The following is a 12217-nucleotide window of genomic DNA, read 5'->3' on the forward strand; positions in this document are numbered from 1 at the left end:
ATGTTGTCTTGAATGTTGTGAAGCTCATGATGTCTGATCATGATGGCATATTTCTAAAACTAACTGGGCTTGGCAAAGGTCAAGAGGAAATAAAAGAACCTAGGGCAGTAAGACAGCTAAATCATACGAACATAATAAATATGACACACAGAATTATGAATGTAGACTGGAATTCCACTGTGATTCAAACTGACTAATTTGATTGCTTCCTACGTACAGATGTAAATATCTTTAACCCTTTAACTGCTCTGGACGTGTTAATGCACGCACCTTTGTACACACAGGGACAGGTACAAAGGTGCATGCGTTAACACGTCCAGAGCAGTTAAAAGGGTTAATGAGTGCTGCCCACTCAAAACAAAATCAAATTGGTTACATACCAAGAAGCAGAACATAAGTTCCAGCAACTGGTGTACACCTTATCATAAATTAAGGATCTTACTAAGAGTATTATGAAAAATCACACACAGACAATTGCTCTGAACACGCTTATGATAAACTAAAAAAAATATACAGGAAGGAGATTGTTGAAGCTAAAAAAATGGCCAATGGTGATTACATTCTTAATCCCAGCAACAAATGCAAAGCAGTGTGGAATGTAATTAAAACAGGAACTAGGACTACCGCAGAAAAATTACCTATTCCCTTAAGTTCACAAGAGCTTAATAATTACTTCATAAAAGTTGGACAATTTTCGATGACAGATTAAGTCAAGGCTAGTAATAACCACAGAAATGCAAACAGACTGCCTGCTTTATGGAAAGCTGGGTCTAATACTAGTTTAGAAACTTTTCAGTGGAAAACTGTTGACCCTAAGGAAATAATAGATGTCTCCAAGATGAGCAGCTCTAGAACAGAGGATGTCTATGGTCTGTCCAATACTATCCTTAAAATAAATTGTAAATACAATCTGTCACCCTACGAGTTGCCTTATAAATGTTATGTTCACAAACGGAGTATTTCCAGACAGCTTGTAGATAACCACCATATTTCCTGTGTATAAAAATGGAGACAGAAACACACCCAAAAGCTATTGGCCTATTGCAGTAGTCCCAATAATATCAAAAATTATTGAAACTCAAAGTAATAACGTTTTAAAGAAGGCACAGTACGGCTTTCAAAATGAGCTGTCTACAATTAAGGCCATTCAAAATGTTGTGTTATCTGCTCTACAGGGCTTTGAAGATACACAACATACCTATGCCACTCTGTTGGATCTTAGCACGGCCTTTGACACTGTTTCACATAATATTTTAATAAACAAAATTGAACATTGTGGAATAAAAGACAATGAACTGGCATTTTTGAGATCATATTTACCTAACAGAAAACAAAGGCTGATCATAAATCCAAATAAAAAATCATATTTTCAGAATGTTACATATGGGATCCCACAAGGTTCTGTGCTGGGACCCTCCCTGTTTGTTATATGTGTAAATGACTTGCCAAGTATTGTGCCATGTACAGTAGTGATGTATGCAGATGACACTACTTTCATCACATCTCATACAGATGAAAAGACTAGCCGCTTCATTAGTTTCACAGCGAGTGGTTCAGGGAGAACAGAGCAAAGCTAAATGATGATAAAACAGAACACATACTTTTCTCCCTCAGGAACCTTGATACTGACCTGTGCAAAGCAAAGAAAACTCAGTGAAATTGTTAGGCACCCATCTTGACAGTAAGTTATGTTGGAATACAGAAAAAGTTTGTAATAAATTATCAATAGTAGTGTACCTGAGACGAAAATAAAAAATGCATAATAGGCCATAAGGAGGTGGTCTTGATTGAGACAGATTTTTTTACACACACACACACACACACACACACACACACACACACACACACACACACACACACACACACACACACATTTGAACTATGGGATAACACTCTGCTGAGGCTAAGAATGTCTTCCTGTGGCAGAAGAAAGTAGTAAGGTGCATTTTGTGTCTACAAAACAACTTCCTGCAAAGAATACTTCACCAAATACAAAATACTTACTGTTCCCAGCTTGTACATACTGCGAGTTTTTGTCTATGCCAAAGAGAACGCTCTTATGTATGAAACCAGGGTTAATGTCAATACTTATGAAACCAGGAACAGAAAATTCATAAATGTCCCCACGACTAGACTATCCAAAGCCAAAAACAATTTTATACACATTGGCAAGGTGTTTCTGAACAAAATATCACGAAGTACTCAGGAATTGCCACATAATAAAATTAAAATGGTGATGGAATCATGGCTAAAAAGAAAGGATTTCTACAATGTTCAGGAACTTTAATGTAATACTAAAAATATAACTGTAATGTGAACTAAATTATGTATATTATAAACTGGGTAACATAAAAGGGTAAATCGAAATTGATGTAAGTTTAATATGTAACACTGTATTCTGTTATGCACAAAGAAGTAATTTATACTAGTATAAATTAAAATTTATGTAAGTTATATGTAACACTATATTCTGTTGTCCACAAAAAAATAACTTGTACTTGATGATGTTTTATGAAACAGCAATGTTGCCTTCAGACAAATAAATGTGATTGATTGAAGGAACACATTATAATGTGCATGCATGTTTTATTTTACAATATTGCTTGTAGTTATTAAGTCTTTCCTTCTTTTTGCAAAGATTCATTCGATTCTACTTACATAAAATACTATATAAAGTTAAAATTAAAATTCACTGTTACTTGCAGTTCTGCTTTTACAAGCTCTGGAGTATTTGTTGCACAATTCGGTCTATTTATGGTTCATTAGAGCAAAAATTCTTTTTGTGTCAGCATTTGAACTAGAAATAATTCTTAATGCAAACTCAACTATTTTTAGCAAATTTGGAACCTGAATGTTGTTGGCTCTCAAGGTATAGAAAACATTAAGCTACCTTCTGTTTGCATTCCTTTCCACATACAACCCTTGATTCAAAATATCTCCCTCATCACAATATTCATACTGCAAACAATCTTCAACTACATTATTCAACCAAAATGAGTCAATTAGTTCTGAAAATGCTTATATTTTAGCTCGGACCATAGACAAAGAGGCATCCAAGATTGTACTGCCATTAGCAAATGATCTTCAGATTTAAAAATTTTGACTAAGTAAGAAGTCTAATTGAAAACAAAGTCCATAAGATTTTCTTCAAGGCATTTTCTGAAACAGTTAACTTACTAAAAACTTAATTTTCTCCACCACAAAAATATCGTTCTACGCTCAGTTTCATAGCTGATTACAGCGTCTTGGTGCAATTGTTTTAGAATGTTAGTATAATGGAAACTTGTGATGCAGCCAATACAGGAAAAATGTTGAATAAATGTCTGAGGTTAACAGTCTTTCAGTGTCATCAGAATCATTTAAAAATAACTTCAGAGCTTTGGGACAATCATCACATCTTTTAATGGGTTCCCAATTTGTAATGATTCTGACAGCTGCTCGTTTTAAAGGAAGCCTTCTAGTTGGTAAATGTAGGAGAATTTGACTTCATTCTTCATCTACAAAATCAGAAAAGGACTTTAAAGCTTCCCTTCACTTTGCAGAAACGGGTAAGCGAACATACAGTTTCAGGAACGGTTTACTTTTTCACCACATGGGTAGAGACAGTATGGAAAGCCCGGCGTGTCAGGCGAAATAGATTGTTTGAAATACACTCCTGGAAATTGAAATAAGAACACCGTGAATTCATTGTCCCAGGAAGGGGAAACTTTATTGACACATTCCTGGGGTCAGATACATCACATGATCACACTGACAGAACCACAGGCACATAGACACAGGCAACAGAGCATGCACAATGTCGGCACTAGTACAGTGTATATCCACCTTTCGCAGCAATGCAGGCTGCTATCCTCCCATGGAGACGATCGTAGAGATGCTGGATGTAGTCCTGTGGAACGGCTTGCCATGCCATTTCCACCCGGCGCCTCAGTTGGACCAGCGTTCGTGCTGGACGTGCAGACCGCGTGAGACGACGCTTCATCCAGTCCCAAACATGCTCAATGGGGGACAGATCCGGAGATCTTGCTGGCCAGGGTAGTTGACTTACACCTTCTAGAGCACGTTGGGTGGCACGGGATACATGCAGACGTGCATTGTCCTGTTGGAACAGCAAGTTCCCTTGCCGGTCTAGGAATGGTAGAACGATGGGTTCGATGACGGTTTGGATGTACCGTGCACTATTCAGTGTCCCCTCGACGATCACCAGTGGTGTACGGCCAGTGTAGGAGATCGCTCCCCACACCATGATGCCGGGTGTTGGCCCTGTGTGCCTCGGTCGTATGCAGTCCTGATTGTGGCGCTCACCTGCACGGCGCCAAACACGCATACGACCATCATTGGCACCAAGGCAGAAGCGACTCTCATCGCTGAAGACGACACGTCTCCATTCGTCCCTCCATTCACGCCTGTCGCGACACCACTGGAGGCGGGCTGCACGATGTTGGGGCGTGAGCGGAAGACGGCCTAACGGTGTGCGGGACCGTAGCCCAGCTTCATGGAGACGGTTGCGAATGGTCCTCCCCGATACCCCAGGAGCAACAGTGTCCCTAATTTGCTGGGAAGTGGCGGTGCGGTCCCCTACGGCACTGCGTAGGATCCTACGGTCTTGGCGTGCATCCGTGCGTCGCTGCGGTCCGGTCCCAGGTCGACGGGCACGTGCACCTTCCGCCGACCACTGGCGACAACATCGATGTACTGTGGAGACCTCACGCCCCACGTGTTGAGCAATTCGGCGGCACGTCCACCCGGCCACCCGCATGCCCACTATACGCCCTCGCTCAAAGTCCGTCAACTGCACATACGGTTCACGTCCACGCTGTCGCGGCATGCTACCAGTGTTAAAGACTGCGATGGAGCTCCGTATGCCACGGCAAACTGGCTGACACTGACGGCGGCGGTGCACAAATGCTGCGCAGCTAGCGCCATTCGACGGCCAACACCGCGGTTCCTGGTGTGTCCGCTGTGCCGTGCGTGTGATCATTGCTTGTACAGCCCTCTCGCAGTGTCCGGAGCAAGTATGGTGGGTCTGACACACCGGTGTCAATGTGTTCTTTTTTCCATTTCCAGGAGTGTACCATTGCTAAAGTTAGAGAAATACGGGGTGTATTCGAAATGATACAAGACATGAGGGCTGACCAAAAAAACAGCCAAAATACGGGATTTCTCGGGAAATACGGGATAGTTGACAACCCTAATGACAAATGAAGAGGAAATAATGATGTGTGGTGCTCCGTTAATAATATTCGTCGAAATAAGCAAACGAAGGGAACCAACAGTCATCACTGATAAACAAAATCGAATGAGGTAAGAAAAAGAAGGGAGTTTTCATTATGTAACAAAACTGAAGCCGACGTCTATCTCACACAGCCCAAAACGTCAGGTACACCACAGTGATACTTCCCCATGTGATGTCACTCTGGCGAGCCTGTGCCCAGTTACGATCGTTAGGAGTATGTGTCGACTTTCGTGGTCGTATCCCAAATAGCATCTGGTGCTTTGTGTCGATACATAGTTGTTTGATCAAAATGCTACCTTGTCTCATTTATGGGTGTACTCGTGGACCCGATCGTAATCTATAAAGTTTAATACACGAGTGTACTGCCGGTCTACAGTGTCCAACGGGCAAATACCAATATTTTGCTGGCAGTCATGTTTCTGTTTAATATTTTTACACCTATGACTTCGAAAATTGCAGAAGCACAGTCCTGCTTCAGAGAATGTGTGTACTTCGTACATTTTGCTTCTAGTTCAATTTATTTCGTAAAGGAACACACGCGAAGACAGTACTCAACATTACGTACAGAGCAAAACCAAACACTAGTGCTGTGTACCGTCATTTAGTGATAGCAGGTCAGAACAACGTTCCTTCGATACCAGCCGACATATACGTGTAACACTGATTTTGTGTTGCAAACATCTGTAGTTCAGTACTAGGCCCAAGTCCGCACTGGCGCGCCGTCGCGAAAGCTTCCGTCGCGGACCGCACAAAGCGCTAGTGTCGCGCAGGTATAAAAGACGCAACTTGCGCTGTGGCTGCCACTCTAGAGCGACCACACTGCCACTCCAGTCCGTCCTTCCCCCTACCGCCCCTGGGATGGCGAATTACCAATCTCATCAACCCAAGGACAAAGGCGACTCCCCAACCACAAACATGGACCCACCAAGCAACTCAACACCAGCAACCCCATCCTACCACACTCCTACCACATCCTCAAAATCCCAAAGGCTATCCCTCACCCTAGATGTTGACCCCGCACTCCAGTTTGACTCCACCCAGGAAAGCCAACTACCAGAAGAGGAAAGATGGCAAACAGTTCAGTGCAAGAAAAAGTTCTCCAGAAAGCACACCTCACAGGAAGACATATCCCTCACCCCCTCCCCCAACAACGACGACTCCATGCTGGGAGATCCTAGGCTTCGACATAACAGCCTCCCCATTCCCCCCATCCCCTCTGCTATAGCCCTCCGGCCCTACCACCTCCTCAACACATTGCCGACCCACTCAACAAAACCAGTAACCCTCAAAATCCTCTGCTCCCTCCATATATTTCCTCAAGAACCTCCCAGATAATTCCACTAACAAAACCCTATCCCTCACCCTCAGGAAACACCTCCCCTCGTTCTGAAACTTCAATGGCCCCCCAATGTTTTCAGAGATGGCAGGACAGCCAAATTAACCTCCTACAAAGACATGGACCCAAACCAACTACAACAAGAGCTCAGGAAACTCCTCAACTCTAGGGTGACAGCGGAGAAGAAAACCTTTAGGGAAACCGCGGCCCCCATCACCAACCGAAACCCCCCACAGTCAGCGTAGTGATCAAAGATGTCGGCTTCGACATTCTTCCTGAAGATGTCAAAGCCGAACTCCAATCCCAGGGTATCCCTGTCCTAAATGCCTGGATAATTAAATCGAGAAAGGCAGGCAACTTTGGGCCCATGATTCGAGTCATCTCGAACAATCAGAGGGACATTGACTTCATGCTTTAACATGGAGTCCACATCATCTTATCTCAACACAGGGTAGAACCATCCAACCCACCTAGTCCCCTACCAACACAATGCCAAAGATGCCAACAGTTCAATCACAGAACTGAACAATGCTCTTCACCACACAAATGCAGCCACTGTGGCAACAAACTGCAGAATGCAATCACTGAGAGAGAAGTAAAAAAGCCCATCTTCTCAGGCAGGAATTCAGCCCCTGGCGAAAACGGAATACAGCGACTACACCTCCGCAACTGCCCCCTCAACACCATCATCCCCCTCCTCACCCTCCTTTTCAATTTTTGCCTCTCCCACAACACCATCCCCACAGCGTGGAAATCTGCCAAAGTCATCATGATCCCCAAACCAGGTAAACCCAAATCAGATCCCAAATCAGATCCCAAATCCTACCACCCCATATCCCTCCTTGATGTCCTCCGTACGATCTTTGAGAGAATAATTACATACAGACACACACACTTTACCGACAAACTCCAACTCGTCCCTCACCTCCAGTAGGGCTTCCACAAACTCCACTCCACCAACGATCCCCTTCTCCGACTCACTTCCGACGTCACAAGACACCAGAACCTTGGACAGTGCACGCTCGCTGTCTTCCTGGACATCGAGCGGGCATTCGACAAAATCTGGCATGACGGACTTTTATACAAACTGCTAAAGACAAGCTTCCCACCTCAGACAGTACGACTAATCCAAACCCTCTTACACGACAGAAGCTGCCAAATCCACATCAACCAAACCACCTCATCACCTTTCCGCCCTGAAGCAGGAGTAGCGCAGGGCGGGATTATCTCACCTCTGCTCTACTCCCTTTACACCAACAACATCCCCATCCTGACAAGAACAACCGAACAACTCCAACTATACGCAGTCGACACAGCATATTGGAACTCAGGACCCTCGACAAACACCATCAAAAACCAAACTAGAAGACTGGATGCGACAATGGCGCATCAAGACCAACCCCACCAAAAACCAACTCATCCTTTTCAAACACCGCAACATCCATAAAAAGACCAACCAAAACCCCGGCCACATCTCCCTCATGCTGTGGGGCACCCAGCTCCTCCCCTCCTCCAATGGAAAATACCTAGGCGTCCATCTAGACAAATACCTGAACCTGAGCAACCACGTAAAGGAGACCCTGAGCAAAATCCGTCAACGCCAATCACTCGTACGACGTGTCCAAGGCAAATTCATGGGCTGTAACGATAAGACAGCTGTAAATACTTACAAAACGTTCGCCCGCCCACTATTCGAATATGCGGCAGCGCCTCTCGCCTGCATCTCCAGAACCCAAGCAGAAAGAATCTACCGCACTGAGAGACGAATACTACGCAGCATCCTACGACTCCCACCCTCCACCTGCAGACAAGAGGTCTTTGAGGAAGCAAAAGTAACACCCATTCAATCAAGACTAGCCAACCTGAGAGCCCGCTATGGGAAGACCACCCTCACCTCCCGACCTGACCTACACACAATATACACCCACAGAACCAGACACAGAAACAAACCCAAACACAAATACACCTACCCACCCAGAACAATCATAAACAACACCCTCCACACCTTCCCTGACACAATACACCAACATGAGCATGCAAGACTGCTACGCATACAGAACAACGACACCCCCACCCCTCCCCACCTCCAGGTGCTGAACCCCGACCGCCCACCACGATAAACCCGCCCAAGTCGACTGTAACCAAAACAGTAAAACAACTCCGCTACCACTGTCGCCCAAGCAACAACGCAACAAAACCCATTACGCACCATGTACAGTGGCTTGAGCCCAAATAAAAATATAAATAAAGTCATTGTAAAGTCATATCAAAGCAGTCCACACAATCACACAATTGTTAAACCATTCCCATCCCCACTCAGGCCACTGGTACAAAGTAAATCAATAAGATACTATCAAAATTCTAAATTTCCATATTAAGTAAAATGTTACTAATTCATAAGATAGTGTAAAGACAAACAAAAACGAAATTACTTATTAAACACAGTAACTAGTTATTTATTTTTTGAAAAATTGTAATTAGTCTCTAAGTTAAGAAAACAATTATATATTGCTAAATGCTATTAATTTAAGGAAAACTGTAATTAGTATGTAAGTTAGCAATAAGTTCAATATAAATAAAGAAAAGCAAAAGAAATACCTCATCTCTGGCCCCAATAGAGCAATAAGCTCTCCAGTAGCCCATCCGCCTCCCTTTAGGAGCGGAAATGAATAGTAAAAAAGTGGCTGCTGAAGTGTGCGGACGCTCTGTGCTGAAGCTGCCGAGGCTAACCTCTCGCTCGTGATTTTGTAGCGATCGGTTGCGCGGGTTCACGCATTTGGCTACTCGCCTTGCGTGTTCTAGCTAACCAGAGTTTTCTCTCGTTCCTTCAGAGTTGACATCAGCCTGCAAGGGCCTTTAGGGACTCGAGCGGCAAAATCCACGTGGCGTGACCCCACTCTCTGAGAAAGCAAAAACTGTTGTGTCTTTCCTTCTAAAGAGGAAAAGTAGTCGTGTTGGGGGTTACGACATGGAGGAGGAGCCGGAACGAGACGACCGCTCCGGCGAGACGCAGGGTGAGGCAGATGGCGGTCTAAGGGAAGTTTCCCGGACGACGGCAGCGTCTGGCCCCTCATCACCGACGAGGACGACGAGTGAGAGTGTTGCTCGCGGCCGCCGGGCGGACGAGGAAATTTCCGCGAACGGACGGCGCCGCGCCCGCACACTCTCTCTGCCGAGACGACGCATCGAGCCGCCGATCCCCCTGACAAAGGAGGAACTTGCCACCTCCATCGCCGTGCTCACTCCCGATGAGAGTTGCATCTGCATGAAACGTCTGGCCACGGGAACCGATGCGGACAGGGTGGAGGTACTGACGAGACTCCGGTCGCTGGTACCTGTGGATCGCGACAAGCAATTGCCTGTCGCAGTTGCCACGACAGCTGCCGCGCCAGCAGTCGCAGCTGCCGCCACGCCCTCACCGACGTCCAGGCTGGCAACACCTGACGAGCTTGCCGAGGTCAAGAAAACCTCACGGAAGAGCCCAGCCGCGGCCGTAGAGGACACTCCCTCCCCCCCAGGAAAGTTCCGGTCGCGCCAAGCGGAAGAAGAGGAGGGTATGCTGCAGGACGACGACCGCATCTCCGACGAAGCCGGATGAAGAAGGCTTAATCGCGCCCTCCCGGCGCCACACAGCGAGAGCCAGAGCGTTTGGACCGGTGACGCCGGAACAGGTCGAGGCTGCAAACCGGTTTGCAGATCTACCTGAAGTAGCCGAGACCGACGGGGACGGGACAACACCGACTACGGCGACGAAACCGCCCCGCCGCTGATTACCATCCAGTGGAGTGAGGGCTATAGGGAGCTCAGACAGAAGCTCTACTCCATCGCAAAACCGCGGAAAATGATCGCGGGGACCGACACAAGGTCAGAGTTGCACGAGTTTCGCATGGACCTCTATGCACTCTGCTCTGACACCGAGAAGTGGAACTTCTTCCTGCAGAGCACGGAGCAGCTGAAGGTCGTTTTTCGTCACCTGTCGCTGAAGATGGAACCGGCGTTCCTACAGCGGCAGCTGGAGGAACTCTGCTTCCAGACCCGCCGCGTTGGCCTGATGAGATCGACCAGGACCCACAGGGATATCCCCTTGTTCCTTGTGGTTTTAGTTGACAACCGGAAATTTTTCAAGTTGAAAACATTGCCGACTTTGACGTGAAAGTCGAGCCACTCCGAGCGAAAGGCAGACGTGCCCAGTGCTTCAACTGCCAACGCATGGACCACGTGGCAAAGTTTTGCAGGATGCCTGTGCGTTGCTGCAAGTGTGCCGAGGAGCACCCGTCGCGTGACTGCCCGAAGAAGGAGGAGGACCGACCGACGTGCTGCAACTGTAACGGGGACCACGTCGCCCGTTACCGGGGATGCGCCGCATTCAATAGCGGGAAGCGCGCCAGTGGCGTAAACCCGAGCCGCAGCTTCGCGGACGTTGCTAAGGGGAAGCCGGCCGCCCCCTCCGTGAGACCACGGCCGCTCGCAGGGGGAGGCCGCACCGGCACCGCAGCCGTCGCAGCTGCCCTCGCCCGCGGCGCCGCCTGCAGTCGTGAAGGCCGGCTTGCCGGCGCCCGCCGCTGTAGGGAGGGTTACCGCCCGCGCAGGGCGTTCCCAGCACGCCGCTCCGCTGCCGGCTACGGGAAACGTCGCGAAGGAGTCAAACCTTCCCGAAACGGCGAAGGAAGACACCACCGAGCTGGCCGCGCTCCTGCGGTCGCTCAACCAGCTGATGACGCAGCTACCAGTCCTCGTGGGAGCAGTGACGGCGGCCCTCCAGGCCACCGCCGGGAGAAGCCAGCCCTAATATGGATAACGACCATATTTAAGGGTTAACCATATGCACGTTCAACGCTCGGGGTCTCCACCCCCAGCAGGGCGAGTTTCGCCAATTCCTACGGGACGAGGCGGTCGACATCTGCCTTGTGCAGGACGACTTCCCCAAACCCGGGGTCGACGTACGAGCAGCAAATTTTTGCTGCTACCGAGATGACAGAGCCACCCACGGGGGCGGCACTGCCATCTACGTGAGTAAGTTACTGCGCCACCACCGGGTTCAACTGCCGCCACTCAACGCACTGGAGGCCACAGGACTGGCAGTCAACACCACCGCCGGGAAGATTCTTTTCGTGTCGGTGTACCGGCAGCCTGGCAGACCGCTAGACAAAGCCGACTTCGACGTCCTGCTGTCGCTGGAGGGGCGAGCTTTCATTGCTGGGGATTTCAATGCGAAACACACCGAATGGGACTCGCGAACTGTTAGCTGCAGCGGGCGCCGCCTCTCCCGCGTTGTTCACCACAACGGCGCGATCACCGTGGGGCCGTTTGACCCCACGATCTTCCCTGCACGGGGACAGCCCGACGTGCTCGATATTGCCCTTCGGAAGGGCATCGGGCATTTCACGACCGCCGAGACGCGTAACGTCCTCTCCTCCGACCACGTACCGGTCATTTTGGCCTCGGCGTGGTCGGAGCTTCTCTTCCAGACAGCCGTCCGACCTATAGCAGGCTCGACGCCGAGCGCTTTCAGACGAAAGCCCTCGTACTGCTCGAGGACGCGCCAAACCCCGCCGTGGTACGGGCAGACGCCGCCCTAGCATTCTTCACCCGAGCAGCGGAGGAAGCCACGCCGAGACGTCGCCAAGGATCACGAGACTTCTCGC

This window comes from Schistocerca americana, chromosome 8, assembly GCF_021461395.2.
Source record: "Schistocerca americana isolate TAMUIC-IGC-003095 chromosome 8, iqSchAmer2.1, whole genome shotgun sequence".
In the NCBI taxonomy this organism is placed as follows: domain Eukaryota; kingdom Metazoa; phylum Arthropoda; class Insecta; order Orthoptera; family Acrididae; genus Schistocerca; species Schistocerca americana.